General features: G+C 40.0%; 1 protein-coding gene across 3 annotated transcripts in view; it reads right to left on the bottom strand.

The window, feature by feature from the left end:
- Window positions 1-11,590, bottom strand: part of ECM2 (extracellular matrix protein 2, female organ and adipocyte specific) — a 36,165-nt gene extending 24,575 nt beyond the window's left edge. For 2 of the 3 annotated variants that reach the window (XM_008579343.1, XM_008579345.1), the window contains exon 1: window positions 10,910-11,067. The gene's annotated coding sequence lies outside the window, so the exon portion shown is untranslated. Of the gene's footprint in view, window positions 1-10,909; window positions 11,068-11,567 lie in introns of those variants that run through there. The other variant, XM_008579344.1, reaches the window with a different exon arrangement.
- Between the last annotated feature and the right edge of the window lie 2,104 nt (window positions 11,591-13,694).

Genomic DNA, 13,694 nt, shown 5'->3' with positions numbered 1-13,694 from the left:
ACAAAAAAAGAGACAAAAAGGAAAAAAAAAAAAAAAAGAAATGAATATTTAGGGCCGAGCCCATGGCGCACTCGGGAGAGTGCGGCGCTGGGAGAGCAGCAGCGCTCCCGCCGCGGGTTCGGATCCTATATAGGTATGTCCATCAGTGTGTTAATGAATAAACAAATTGTAGTAAAGCCATATAGTGGAATACTCCTTAGCAATAAAGATGAGTGAATCTCAAAATAATTATGTTGAATAAAAGAAGTTGTACAAAGAAAAAAGAAATGAATATTTAGGCACCATTGGTACGGCAGTAGCATTGTGGTCAGACAGGTTGGCACAGTCCCTGTAAAATCAGGTAGCAGGGACAGGTAAAAAGAAACCTCTGCAAGATGATCACAGGGGCTGCTTGCTGTCAAAGGATTCACCCAGCCAAGCTTTCTGGGCCTGAAGTTAGTCCTGCAGGGGAAGGGGCGCAGTTCCCACTCCCTCTCAGAATGCAGCAGCTGAGACCCACTTTTGTCAATAATGCCCACCCCCTCCCCTGCCTGGCAGCTCTTCCCTTGCTGCTCTCTACTCCGTCCTCTCACTGCCAGTATTCCCTGAGACAAAGAGCCCTCCCCACACAGCCAGAGTGTATGAAGGAAAAGCTAAAACCCCAAGGATTGTGAAGACCCAGGATTGCAAAAGCTTTGCTGCTGTCATCTTTTAATGAAGATTTAGGGTATTTGGTGATTCTAAAAGGTTAGTTAAAGTAGCTGCCTTGCTCAGTGATGAGATTTATCCCAGTGCTCACCAGACTGCTTTGATCCACTTTGTTGACCAGAACAAATCTGTATTATATTTTAGAAATAGTCAACCTAACTGGTGATGGGCACCGATAGTAAAGGGCTCAAGGTGATGTTACATACAGAGATTAAAACCCTATACTGCAAAGGAGGGGCTTTGAAAGGTTAAGGGTTAACAAGTTGGCCACAGACTGTCAACACAGCCATCTTGTTGGGACCTTATTTTAACTAAGAGCTCCTCTAAGCATTTGATACACCTTTCTGTCTGACCATTAGACTAAATAAAGTAATCTGTTGATGTTCAGATGCTACTGTCTTAGACATCTGCTTCACTATTGAAGGGTAAGCTGTGGGAAATTTCAGGGGCATCTAAATGGAAAAACCATGTACTGGGGTAATAATGCATGCCTTCTCAAGCCACAGCGTCTACCACCCAAATGATTAGGAAATGCAGGATGATCAGTGTTAACTCTAGACAAATATTGTATCTCTCAGTAGAAACCTGTAATTTTTGTAGCAAACACAGGGTTGCCACCCTGGGTCATTGGCCTGTGTACAAACGTCACTAACTGACCTATTTTTGACACCCTACCATATGGTACATCACTTGAAGGCCTAAAATATGAGAACTGTTTTACGGGGATTCCCATCACTGCGTTGCATAATAACGTTCCTGCCAGTTGGGCAACTGGTAACCAGAGTGGCTCCGTGAAGTACCAACTCTTAGAGCGGCTATGAAGTTATTTCGTGGTTACTTCCCAGAGAACCAGTATTAGCCTTTATACCAGTATCATGACAAAACCTGTCAAATCTGACTTCTGTTTCCAGCCACAATGGAGTAACAGAAGGACAGAATATATGAAATGTTTTCCAAACATTAAACGTAGAGCAGTTCAGGACAGTGATCCCTGAGAGAGGGGACAAACCACATGAGCCCTATGTTTGACTTGCTTGCTGTCTAGAGGGAATTTCCAGGCTATAGCATAGGGAGGGGAACTAAGGCAGAGCTCAGCAGTCTCCCTGAGTTGAAATGACAGAGCTGGGAATCTGGGGACATCAAAAGAGGCTAATGTTTACAGAGCAGAATACAGAAAGGTGAGAGCTACCCAGAGAAAGCCTTCCAGGGACCTCAAGTCTTTAACTGAGTACTGAATAGCACATGTATATGTGTAAACTACTCAAGACTGGGTAAAGAACTACCTAAAGGACAAGGGGGAAACACCTGGGGCTTGAAAAAGGCCTGGAAGAGCTTGTATTCCGCCACCAAAGTGGAAAACTTTATAATTCACAGGGCATCTCATCTGGTAGAGTACTCAGAAGGGCATTAGTTCAGAAGAGGAAAATAATTAGCCCTAGGCTAAAAGCCTCTCATCCATTTAGCAAACCTTAAAAGCACGCCTTTCTGAAAGAATCAGTGTATAATAACTTAACCATGTCTCAGAGCACCCAACAAGTGTTTTAGAATCCAGTATAAACTTACCAGGCACACAAAGAAGCAAAAAAAGTTAACCCATAATGATGAGAAAAGTCAATCTATTGATACCAATTCAGAAATGACACTGCTGATATAATAACTTTTAATGGTCTACTTAATAATTTCAACTATATCACATATGTTCAAGAAGGTAGTGGAAAGATTAACCATGCTAAGTAAAACATGGAAAATATAATATTTTTAAAAATTCAAATCAAACTTTTGAAGATTAAAACTGCGATGTGAGAGAGGAAAAAAACTATATCACAAGGGATGGAATAGCACATTAGATATTGTAGAAAAAATTAGTGGCTTGTTTTTAAGAACTGCAAAAAAAAAAGACACATTCATAATTAACCAAAATTTCAATACTCCTGACTCAAATATTAATTTTAAAAATAATAGATTGCATATTAAAACAAGATACCACTACACTAACCTATTAGTATGGCTAAAATCTGAAACACTGACAATACCCAGTGCTGATGAGGATGTAGAGCAATAGGAATTCTCATTTATTGCTGGGGAAATGCAAAATGGTACAGCCACTTTGGAAGACAGTTTGTCAGCTCCTTACAAAACTCAACATACTTTTTGCTGGCTATTGTGCTCCTTGGTACTTACCCTAGTGAGTTGAAAATCTATGTCTACACAAAAACTTGCTCACAGATATTTGTAGCAGCTTTATTCACAATTACCAAAAGTTGGAAGCAACCAAGATGTCTTTCAGTAGGTGAATGGATAAACAAACTGTGGTACATCCAGACAAGAGAAATGAAAGCATATGTCCATACAAAGACTTATATATGAATATCTATAGCAACTTTGTCCTAGACAAAAACTGGAAACAATTTAAATGTCCATCAGTGTGTTAATGAATAAACAAATTGTAGTAAAGCCATATAGTGGAATACTCCTTAGCAATAAAGATGAGTGAATCTCAAAATAATTATGTTGAATAAAAGAAGTTGTACACAAAAGGATACATTTATGATTTCATTTATATAAAATTGCAGAAAATGCAAATTGTCCTATACTGGAAGCATAGTAGTGATTGCCTCAGACAGTGATGGGGGTTTGGCTGTGGGGCAGGCAGAGGAGATTACCAAGAGTCATGAAGGAACTTTTGGGGATGATGGATATGTTCACTTTCTTGATTGGTCATGACTTTACAGGTATACTTTAAATATGTGTGCTTGAATTTTCAATCTTCACTACCACTGTATTTGGACAGGGCTACTGCTATAATGTTTTGAGTAAGAGAAGAGCTATTTTAAATCACATGTCTAAATCATGTAATGAACAAAATTCACTACCTGAACTCCTCTGAGGTACTTAACAATGTACAATCTACAAATACTTTCTTCAGTCAGAGGCCAAGGCATGTTATGAAGGACCTTGGGAACCAGCCTTGTGGGACTGATAGTAGTTCAGAGCTGAGGGCAGGAAATTATAGACCAGAAGTCACATTGGGCCTGCTGCTTGTTTTTGTACAACCTGCAAGCTAAAATGTTTTTAATATTTTGGGGCCGGCCCGTGGCTCACTCGGGAGAGTTTGGTGCTGATAACACCAAGGCCCCGGGTTCGGATCCCACACAGGGATGGCCGGTTCACTCAAGTAAAATATGACCGGTAAGGGGACCTTAACCCTTGACTTGGTGTTGTCAGCACCACGCTCAGCCAGTGAGCGTCATCTTTTACCGGTAAGGGGACCTTAACCCTTGACTTGGTGTTGTCAGCACCACGCTCAGCCAGTGAGCGTCATCTTTTACCGGTAAGGGGACCTTAACCCTTGACTTGGTGTTGTCAGCAGCACGCTCAGCCAGTGAGCGAACCGGCCATCCCTGTGTGGGATCGGAACCCGGGGCCTTGGTGTTATCAGCACCGCACTCTCCCCAGTGAGCCACGGGCCGGCCCAACCAGTTTTTTTTTTTTTTTGTCTTTTTTGTGACCAGCCGCACCACGCTCAGCCAGTGAGCAGTGACCAGCCATCCCCATATAGGATCCGAACCCGTGGCGGGAACGCTGCTGCACGCCCAGCGCCGCACTCTCCCGAGTGCGCCGCGGGGTCGGCCCTGCTGAAGGTTTTTAATCAAGACAGTCACATGTTGCTTATAGGCAAAATATAATGGATTATCATGGGGGCGCATAGGGGGGTCTTTTAGTGAAAGTTATTAAAGGGAATAGTGGAAAATAAACAAATCATTTCTATATTGTAGTCGCTTTCCCAAGATTTTCTCCTAACTTCAAGACTTTCATTTGCTCTGTTTCCAAGTCTCATACATATCTGTTTCGGGGAGAAAACACTCCGGACATGTTGTTCTCTTCCATTTTGAATTTTTGAATTCTTAGTGATGGCGCAAATACTGATGTCATTGTTCACATTATGCACGTGGCTTCAGAAAACTAGTGCTGATGCAGTTAATTTCATGTTCCTTGATTTATGATCTGCCTTTCAGTTTGTGGTATTTCTGGTGATGGCGTTGTTTCCTAGCCATCTACATTATTTATAATGGTGCTTCACTGTGTAGAAATCGCACTTAGAATGAACCTTTGAAGTCATCTGCTTTTCCAGTGATGGGGAGTTCTTTATCTCTTCATGCTTCACATGCCATGTTCACACAGCTCTGTCAGAAAGTTCCTCCATAGGTGAGGTACATTTTTATGGGGTACAGTTTGTTGTTCAACATATGCATATATTGTATAATGATCTCATCATAATAGTTAGCATATCTATCACCTAAATGTTTATCATTTCTTTGTTGTTATAATGTTCACGATCCTCTTTTCTGGCTATCTTGAAATATGCAGTACAATATTATTAGGTAATGTCACCCTAAATCGTCAGAACTTATTCTTCCTACCTACCTGTAACTGTGACAGCTAAATTGTATTATTAAAGGTAATAGGTATTAACTTTATTCTGAAAGGATGTATTTGCCAGATATAGAATTCTAGGTTGACAAGTGTTTTCTTTCAGCATTTTTTTTTCCTTTTTGTCTTTTTTACTGACCGGTAACGGGATCGCAACCCTCGGTGTCGCGCCCGTACCAGGGACCGGCAACGGGATCGCAACCCTTGGTGCTGCGCCCGCACCACGCTCAGCCAGTTAGCGGGAACCGGTCTCCACATGGGATCCGAACCCTCGGCAGGGGGCCGCCGCACTCCCAAGTGGCGCACTCTCCAGTGCGCCACCAGGCCGGCCCTTCTTTCAGCATTTTGAAGGTACCATTACTATGCCTTCTTGTTTTTGTTGATTGTATTGAAAAATCATCTCTCAATCTAATTATTTCTACTTTAAAAGTAACATTTTTCAGGCTGCATTTAAGATGTTCTCTTTGTCTTTGGTTTTCATCTGTTTTACTCTGATGTCATAGGTATGATTTTTTTGTTTTTATCCTATTTGAGATTTATAGCACTTAAATTTATGGCATGATGTTCATCAAATTTGGAAACTTCTCAGCCCGTATTTCTTCAAACAGTGTTTTCATCCTTCTTGCTCCTCTATCTTTCAAAAACTGTATTCATTTATTCTCATCATGTCTTTAATGTCACTTTTCTTCCTTGTGTCTTTTGTCCTTCTCTCACTCCATAATTCATCCTGGTGATTCTCCTAACTGTTCTTCCTTCACTCTCTTAATCTGTGGTGTATCTTCTATTAAATCCATCACTGACTTCCTTGTTTCTTTTATTATATGTTTTAGTTTTCAAGATTGCAGTGGGTTCTTTTTATTGTTTCCAATTCTCTGCTGAAATTTTTAATCTCATCTTTTACTTTTTGGAACATAATAATCACGTTTGTTTTAAAGTCTGTGTCTGAGGACTAGGTTTTCTGGATCCTCTGTATGTCTATTTCTATTGTCTGTTATTTCTTTAGGCTTTTAGCCACATTGTTCTGTCTCTTCATATACTTGATGACTTTTTTTTTTTTCCCCTAAAAGATGACCAGTAAGGGGATCTTAACCCTTGGCTTGGTGTTGTCAGCACCACCGGCCATCCCTATATAAGGATCCGAACCCATGGCCTTGGTGTTATCAGTACTGCACTCTCCTGAGTGAGCCTCGGGCCGGCCTTTTCCTGATGACTTTTGATTGAGTGTCAGACATTGTATATGAAAATTATATGTTGAAGCCTGTGATTATGTATTCTCTATCCATAGAAGACTTACATCTGCTTCGGGCAGGAAATTAAGGATACTACCAATCAATCATCTATTGAGTGATTTGAAGACAGGCTTCACTATATCCAATTAATAATTACACTTTGGATTCAACCCAAAGCCTGCTGATTTCAGTAGCATTACTTTTCTTCACCAACCTCCACTGCTTGCTTCACCCTATTCCTTGATTTTTGTTTCTCTCTAGACTCGGAAGGCTGTTTTAAAGCTCCGCTAAGGGCCGAACCCATGGCTCACTCAGGAGAGTGCGGTGCTGGGAGTGCCGAGGCCGCAGGTTCGGGTCCTATATGGGGATGGCCGGTGCGCTCACTGGCTGAGCGCGGTGCGGGCGACACCACACCAAGGGTTGCGATCCCCTTCCTGGTCACAAAAAAAAAAAAAAAAAAAGCTCCACTAATCTTTTCAGCCACCTCTTCTGGAATCCATAGATGCTTCCAGAAGAAAAGCTATTCCAAGCCTCTCTGGGTTCCATTCCTATTTTAAATATTGGCTCTGTTGTTCTCATCTTTTCTAGTTATTCTCAGCAGGTTGATTGGTCTGACATTTATCATTTCTTTGTTGTTATAACATTCAGGATCCTCTTTTCTGGCTATCTTGAAATGCACAATACAATATTACTAGCTAACATCACCCTAGGGCATCAGAACTTATTCTTCCTACCTACCTTTAACTGCGTAACTTTATACCAGTCTACCAACCTTTCCCCTGCCTCCCTACCCCTCCCTTTCCCTCATTCTGGTAACCACTATTCTATTCACTGTTTCTCCCCCCCCCCTTTTAAATTTATTTTTCTTAATTGACCCATGATAATTGTATATATTTATGGAGTACAGTATCATATTTGGGTACATTCATACTGTGTGCAATAATCATATCAGAGTCCTTAGTATATCCATCACCTCAAGCATTTGTCATTTGTTTGTATTAGGAACATTCAACATCATCTTGACTAGCTAGATACGCCGTACTTTGTTATTAACTGTAGTCTCCCCGTATTACTATAGAACATTAGATCCCATTCTTCCTATCTCTCTAATACTCAGTATCCACTAACTACCCTGTCTCCGTCTCCCTCCATCCTATTCCCCCTACCAGTCTCTGCTAACCACTGTTCTACTGTCTACTTCTATGAGATCAACTTTTTCAGCTTGCATATATGAGTGAGAACATGTGGTTTTTCTTTCTATGTCCTTGGCTTATTTCACTTAACATAGTTTTCTCCTAGCACATCCATGTTGTTGCAAATGGAAGCATTTCATTCTTTTTTATGGTTGAGTAGTATTCCATTGTGTATATATACCACATTTTCTTTTCTTTTCTTTCTTTCTTTCTCCTCATCCTTGCCAGCACTTGTTATATTCTCTTTTCTTTTTTTTTTTTTTTTTTTCTTTTTTTTTTTTTTTTTTTCTTTTTTTTTTTTTTTTTTTCTTTTTTTTTTTTTTTTTTTCTTTTTTTTTTTTTTTTTTTCTTTTTTTTTTTTTTTTTTTCTTTTTTTTTTTTTTTTTTTCTTTTTTTTTTTTTTTTTTTCTTTTTTTTTTTTTTTTTTTCTTTTTTTTTTTTTTTTTCCTTTTTGTCTTTTTTTGTGTCCGGCAACGGATCGCAACCCTCGGTGTCGCGCCCGTACCAGACCGGGACCGGCAACGGGATCGCAACCCTCGGTGTTGCTCCCACACCTTGCTCAGCCAGTGAGCAGGAACCGGTCCGTATGTGGGATCCGAACCCTCGGTGGTAGCGCCACCGCGCTCTCAAGCAGCGCACTGTAGCAGTGCGCCACCGGGCCAGCCCTATATTCTCTTTTCAATAATAGCCATTCTAACTGGGTTGAGATGATATCTCATTGTGGTTCTGATTTGTATTTTTCCAATGATTAGCAATGTTGAGCATTTTTTCATATGTCTGTTGGCCATTTGTATGTCTTCTTTCAAAAAATGTCTTTCAGTTCCTTTGCCCATTTTTTAATTGGATTGTTTTTTATTATTGAGTTGTTTGAGCTCTTTCTGTATTACAGATATTAATCCCTTGTCAGATGCACATTTTGCAAATATTTTCTTCCACTCCGCAGGTTGTCTTTTTGCTCTGTTGATTTTTTCCTTTGCTGTGCAGAAACTTTTTAGTTTGATATAATCCCATTTGTTAATTTTTGCTTTTGTTCCCTGTGCTTCTGAAGTATTATTCATATATAAAGTCTTTGCCCAGACCTTTGTCCTAAAGTGTTTCCCCTAAGTTTTCTTCTAGAAGTTTTATAGTTTCGGGCATTACATTTAAATCTTTAATCCATTTTGAGCTGATTTTGGTATATGATGAGAGATAGAGGTCTAATTTCACTCTTCCAAATATGTATCTCCAATTTTACAGCACCGTTTATTTAAGAGACTGTCTTTTCCTCAAAGTATGTTCTTGGCTCCTTTGTCAAAAATCAGTTGGCTGTAGGCATATGGATTTCTTTCTGAATTATCTATTCTGCTCCATTGGTCTATGTATCTGTTTGGCCTGTTGTTTTCTTACATTTAGTGTTGCTGGTGAGAAGTTTGACTTAAACCTGATTCTCATCCCTTTGCAGGAATCCTTTTTTGTTTTTCTTTCTATAGACATTTTTCAATTTTTCAACACATCTTAGATATTCAGAAGTGTCACTATAATGTGCCTAGGTATAGATTGTTGTTGTTGTTTAAATGTATCCTTCTTGGGATCTTTTAAATTAAAAACTTCTTTCTTTCCCATACAAACTGTTTACTCAGTTCTCTCCCATGCCTATTCAAGTCTACATTTTCCTTCTTCAAATTCATTTCCGTCTTCTCTTCATTTGTGAAGGACTCCTCAGTTTCTGTCTCATCAGGAGCTCCCCTTATTTCCAAGTGCAGCTATATACTCACATACTTATTGGTTTGTAATATATCTTCCATTATTTCTAGGGATTTAGTCAGAGGAGAAGAGGACACCATGTCTGCTCAGTGTGTCCTCTTGAATTGCAGTCGTTCTTTTTATAACTGCAGCTGCCAGAATCATCCTCCTCTATTCAGGTTGCATTTGGTTCATATTCCAGTTTGCCACCATGTCTCCTTAGCTCAACAAACAGCAGCCTCTGATGTATCTTCATATCAGCTAACTTCAGCATATAAACTTTTGTTCAGAATGTATGTACATTAATTAGTGCAATCATTTCAAATCCATTACTGTAGGTCATTGAAATGAAACTATATTTGAACAACTTGTAATCTACTTTAGTTTCAGAAAAGCTAACATACAAAATGTACAGTAGGAGCAAATCCCTTAGCTGACTGACACCTGAAATCATAAGTCAGTTCACAGAGCAAGGTGGTATGTTGGAAAGGAATAGCAATAGCAGCAGAGGAAAGCAGTATGAAAAATTGAACTGTGAGACAGGATAGAAGTATAATTTGCCATGTGTCAGGGCCAGTGGGCTCTGATGGACAACAGGTGCTTTGCATTGCATAAAATGTGTTGACATTCTCTTGTGCAGATCCTCCATCCTGTCATGAGGAGTCAGGCCCTGGACTTGAAGGCTCTGGAGATAAACCCCTGTGAGGGTCTCAGGTATCCTGGGTCCTTGGGCCTCCTGTAGACAACCACCCCCAGGGTAATGCCTGAGCAAGTGCTTAGCAGAGAAGATACTAGCTATGGCCACAATGAGCACACCCCTCTCTCCTGGTATCTTCTTGGAAAACACCTCTCTTAGTCTGTCTTTCTTCACCCCCAAATTGATTGACTTTTACTTATCCAGAATCTAAATAGATATATACAGAAAGAAATAAATTTACAAAGCTATCTTAATTTTGACAAAATCATTATCTAAATAGTCTCATTGAAATGTTTAAATCAATTTTACAAAGTGGCCTCTCCATAATAATTTTATAATTGATGTTAGGAATTTTTTATTTTCAGTAATTTACAGAACTTTGATTTGTCTTTAATATTTACTTTAATAAGCAAACTTTATAATTGAGTGAATATATTTCTAGAGGTTAAATTTTATGTTACTCTGATCACAGTATCATTTTTATCAAGCAGATTTTTTTCTTTCTAGCACTTACTGTGTTTATCCCAACATTAAATATCATCTGTAAACCTTGATTAACTTATGCTTTTTCTCCATTTAAAGTTTTTCATCAATTGTCTTAAGTAAACTTTAAAAACCATGTTTAAAATGAAAAACATTTTTAATCATTTATGTTCTTTTAGGACTTAAAAATTGAGAAAGAATGAAATTTTCAACCGATTTATACTTCTGTTGAGCATGTACTTCTATCTAAACATATAAAAATAATTTAATCCTAATTCTATAAAGTTTTACATGGGAAATAATCATTCTGAAAAAACAAACAGAATAATGCATGCTTTGAACATTTAAAATCTATTAGTAAAGAGCTAATTTTCTCAAGGCTTAAACATATTTGCAACATAAAATGCCCCAATATTAAAACCATTCCACATGCTTTAGTAGAAACTTAAAATTTAAAACTTTTTTACCTTGAAATCTAAACTAAGTAGGCTTTGCTTGCTGTCATTTAAGTCTCCAGCTGAAAATGAAACAAAATCAGAGCTTTCTTTGAAAACAAAGAAAGAACAGAAGGGAATGTTGAAAAATGTTAGCAGAGTTCTTAGTAAAATCTAAAATGAATGCTCCCCTTGGGGATAAGTGCCTTTCAGTTCTTTGTGTGGAAAATCAGCCAAGAAAGTAACCAACGAAAATGGTTACCAAGGGAAATATTTTTTAATCACAGGAAAAGTGGAAAACAGCTGGGGGCGGGGAAGAGATACTTCAATAGTAGGCTGGAAAGGCAGAGTTAGAAGCATAAAAATGAGCTTGATTAGGAAATCTGTGATTTTCAGACTATTTGCATAAAAATTTTAAATTTCATACCAGCTGGCATGATATCACTTGAGCTTTATCAGACTATAGGGATGATATTCTTGTTCAATTAAAGGGTGCTTATATCTGGAATGCCTTGTAAATTGGGTTGTTATTTAACTCTCCCATCATCTCTCTGCCCACCCACCCGTCTCACACACGATATTGTTAACAAACCAAAACAGTTACATATTAATGCCACTGGAAATTATGTAACTTCTGATCCTGAAATAATAAAAAGAAAATGTGCAAGGCAGTTGTGAGGCTACTAATTACCTGTTACTCTGGCAAATTAGTTGTCTACTTTGACCTCAGTGTCTTCATCTGCAAATGAGAAAGTTAGAGACAGACCAGAATTTCAAGCCCAGCAGTGCTGCTTATGCAGGACCTTGAGTAAGCTACTTAGTGGATCTGACTAAAGTTTTTCTTCTGTTATACTGGGATGATAATACCGACTGTTCAAATTTTTGTGAAAATAAAAGGAATAACATAAAGTGCCTAACTCAGTGCCTGTCTTAGACCAGGAAATTATGAGAACTATTTCTTAAATTCTTAATATTCTACTTCATGGATCAAAATTATTTGAAGAAAGGAGTTTATATCAGTCCATTTTGTGTTGCTATAACAGAATATCTGAGGCTGGGTAATTTATAAAGAACCAGAGGTTTATTTGGCTCAGGATTCTGGAACAGCTGCATCTGGTGCGGGCCTCCGGCTGCTTCTCTTCATGGCGGATAGCGGCAAGCAGCCAGCCAGTACCAGTAGATCACATGGTGGGGGAGGGAGGGGAGGTGCCAGGCTCCTTTTGCGGGAACTAATAGAGAATTCAACGTGAATGTTCAACGCTGGCCTGGAAAAGCCGCAGGCACCAGTGCAGCCTAGTGGGTTGTGAGGCCCAGCAGAGGTGTGAGGGTGGGACTGCCTGAGGCTTTGGGGGTCCGATGCCCCATTGTGCCCAGGATCCAGGACTTGGAGTCAAGGAAGATTATTTTGGAGCTCTAAGATTTAATGTCTGCCCTGCTGGGTTTAGGACTTGTTTGGGGCCTATTTCTCCTTGACTGGTATATTTCTGGTATATTTCTCTCTTTTGGAATGGGAATGTGTACCCAATGTCTGTTCTACCAGTATATCTTGGCAGTAGACGAATTTGGTTTTGATTTTTACAGGTTCACAGCTGGAAGGAGTTTTGCCTTTGGTCTCAGATGAGACTTTAGACTTTGGACTTTTAAGTTGGTACTGGAACAAGCTAAGACTTTTGGGACTGTTGGGATGGAATGATTGTATTTTGTATGAGAGAGGGACATGAGTTTTGTGGGCTGGGGTGGAATAATAGAGTTTGGATGTTTTGTCCCCACAAAACTCATATGGAAGTCTGATCCCCAATTTGGCAGTTTTGGGAGCTGTTTGAGTCATGGGGACAGAGGCCTCATGAATGGATTAATGTTCTCCCTGAGGGGTGGGGGTAGCGAGTGAGTTCTTGCTCTATTAGATCCCGCAAGATCTGGTTGTTTAAAAGGAGCCTGGCACCTCCCCTCTCTCTCTTTCTTGCTTCCTCTTGCCATGTGATCTGCTGCTACCTGCAGGCTGCCTGTTGCTTTCCACCATGAATAGAAGCAGCCTGAGGCCTGCACCATATACAATCCCTTTGTATTACAGATACGGGGAGCAGTGAGATTGGCTGGGGAGCTGCACTCAGGAGTAGCCAGGAGGATGAACCCATCCTCCTGATGTCTCCAGGACTTGTGAGCATTAGCTATTTACCCCACATCAGAGCCCATGTGCTCATTCACTGTCCTGGAACGGCTAGACAATGAGGTACACAGCTGGTGGAACAGGGAGCCCCTGCGTTCAAAATCCAGACCAGCTACTAATGCAGCCCAGCTAGTGACACAGACTTGACAGGCTCCACCCACAGGTTTGGAGCTTTTGGTCAAAGCTTTAATCCTTAGCCATGAATAGATAGGTCAGGATTACCAAATACTTGGGAAGGTTCTAACATTAGAGTTGAGAAACACCCCCCACCCCCCATCCGCGTATACATATGCACATTAGTAAAGAAAGGAGCATTGGAGATTAAAAGTTTGAAATTTAATAGTCACTTTAGGAAATAAAGATAAGGAAGATTCCTAAAAGGTAGGGTTGGGCCGGCCCGGTGGCGCACTGGATGGTGCGCCGCTTGGGAAGCGCGGCGGCGCTCCCGCCCGAGGGTTCGGATCCCACATACAGAACGGCTCCCGCTCGCTGGCTGAGCAAGGCGTGGGAGCAACACCGAGGTTTGCAATCCCGTTGCCGGTCCCTGGTCCGGTACGGGGGCAACACTGAGGGTTGCGATCCGTTGCCGGACACGGAAAAAAAGACAAAAGACAAAAAAAATAAATAAATAAAAATAAAAAATAAAAATAA

The sequence above is a fragment of the Galeopterus variegatus genome, unplaced genomic scaffold (genome assembly GCF_000696425.1).
Source record: "Galeopterus variegatus unplaced genomic scaffold, G_variegatus-3.0.2 Scaffold1860, whole genome shotgun sequence".
NCBI classification, from domain to species: Eukaryota; Metazoa; Chordata; class Mammalia; order Dermoptera; family Cynocephalidae; genus Galeopterus; species Galeopterus variegatus.
Note: the sequence above shows the minus strand (reverse complement) of the source record. Positions and strands in the feature narration are given on the sequence as shown.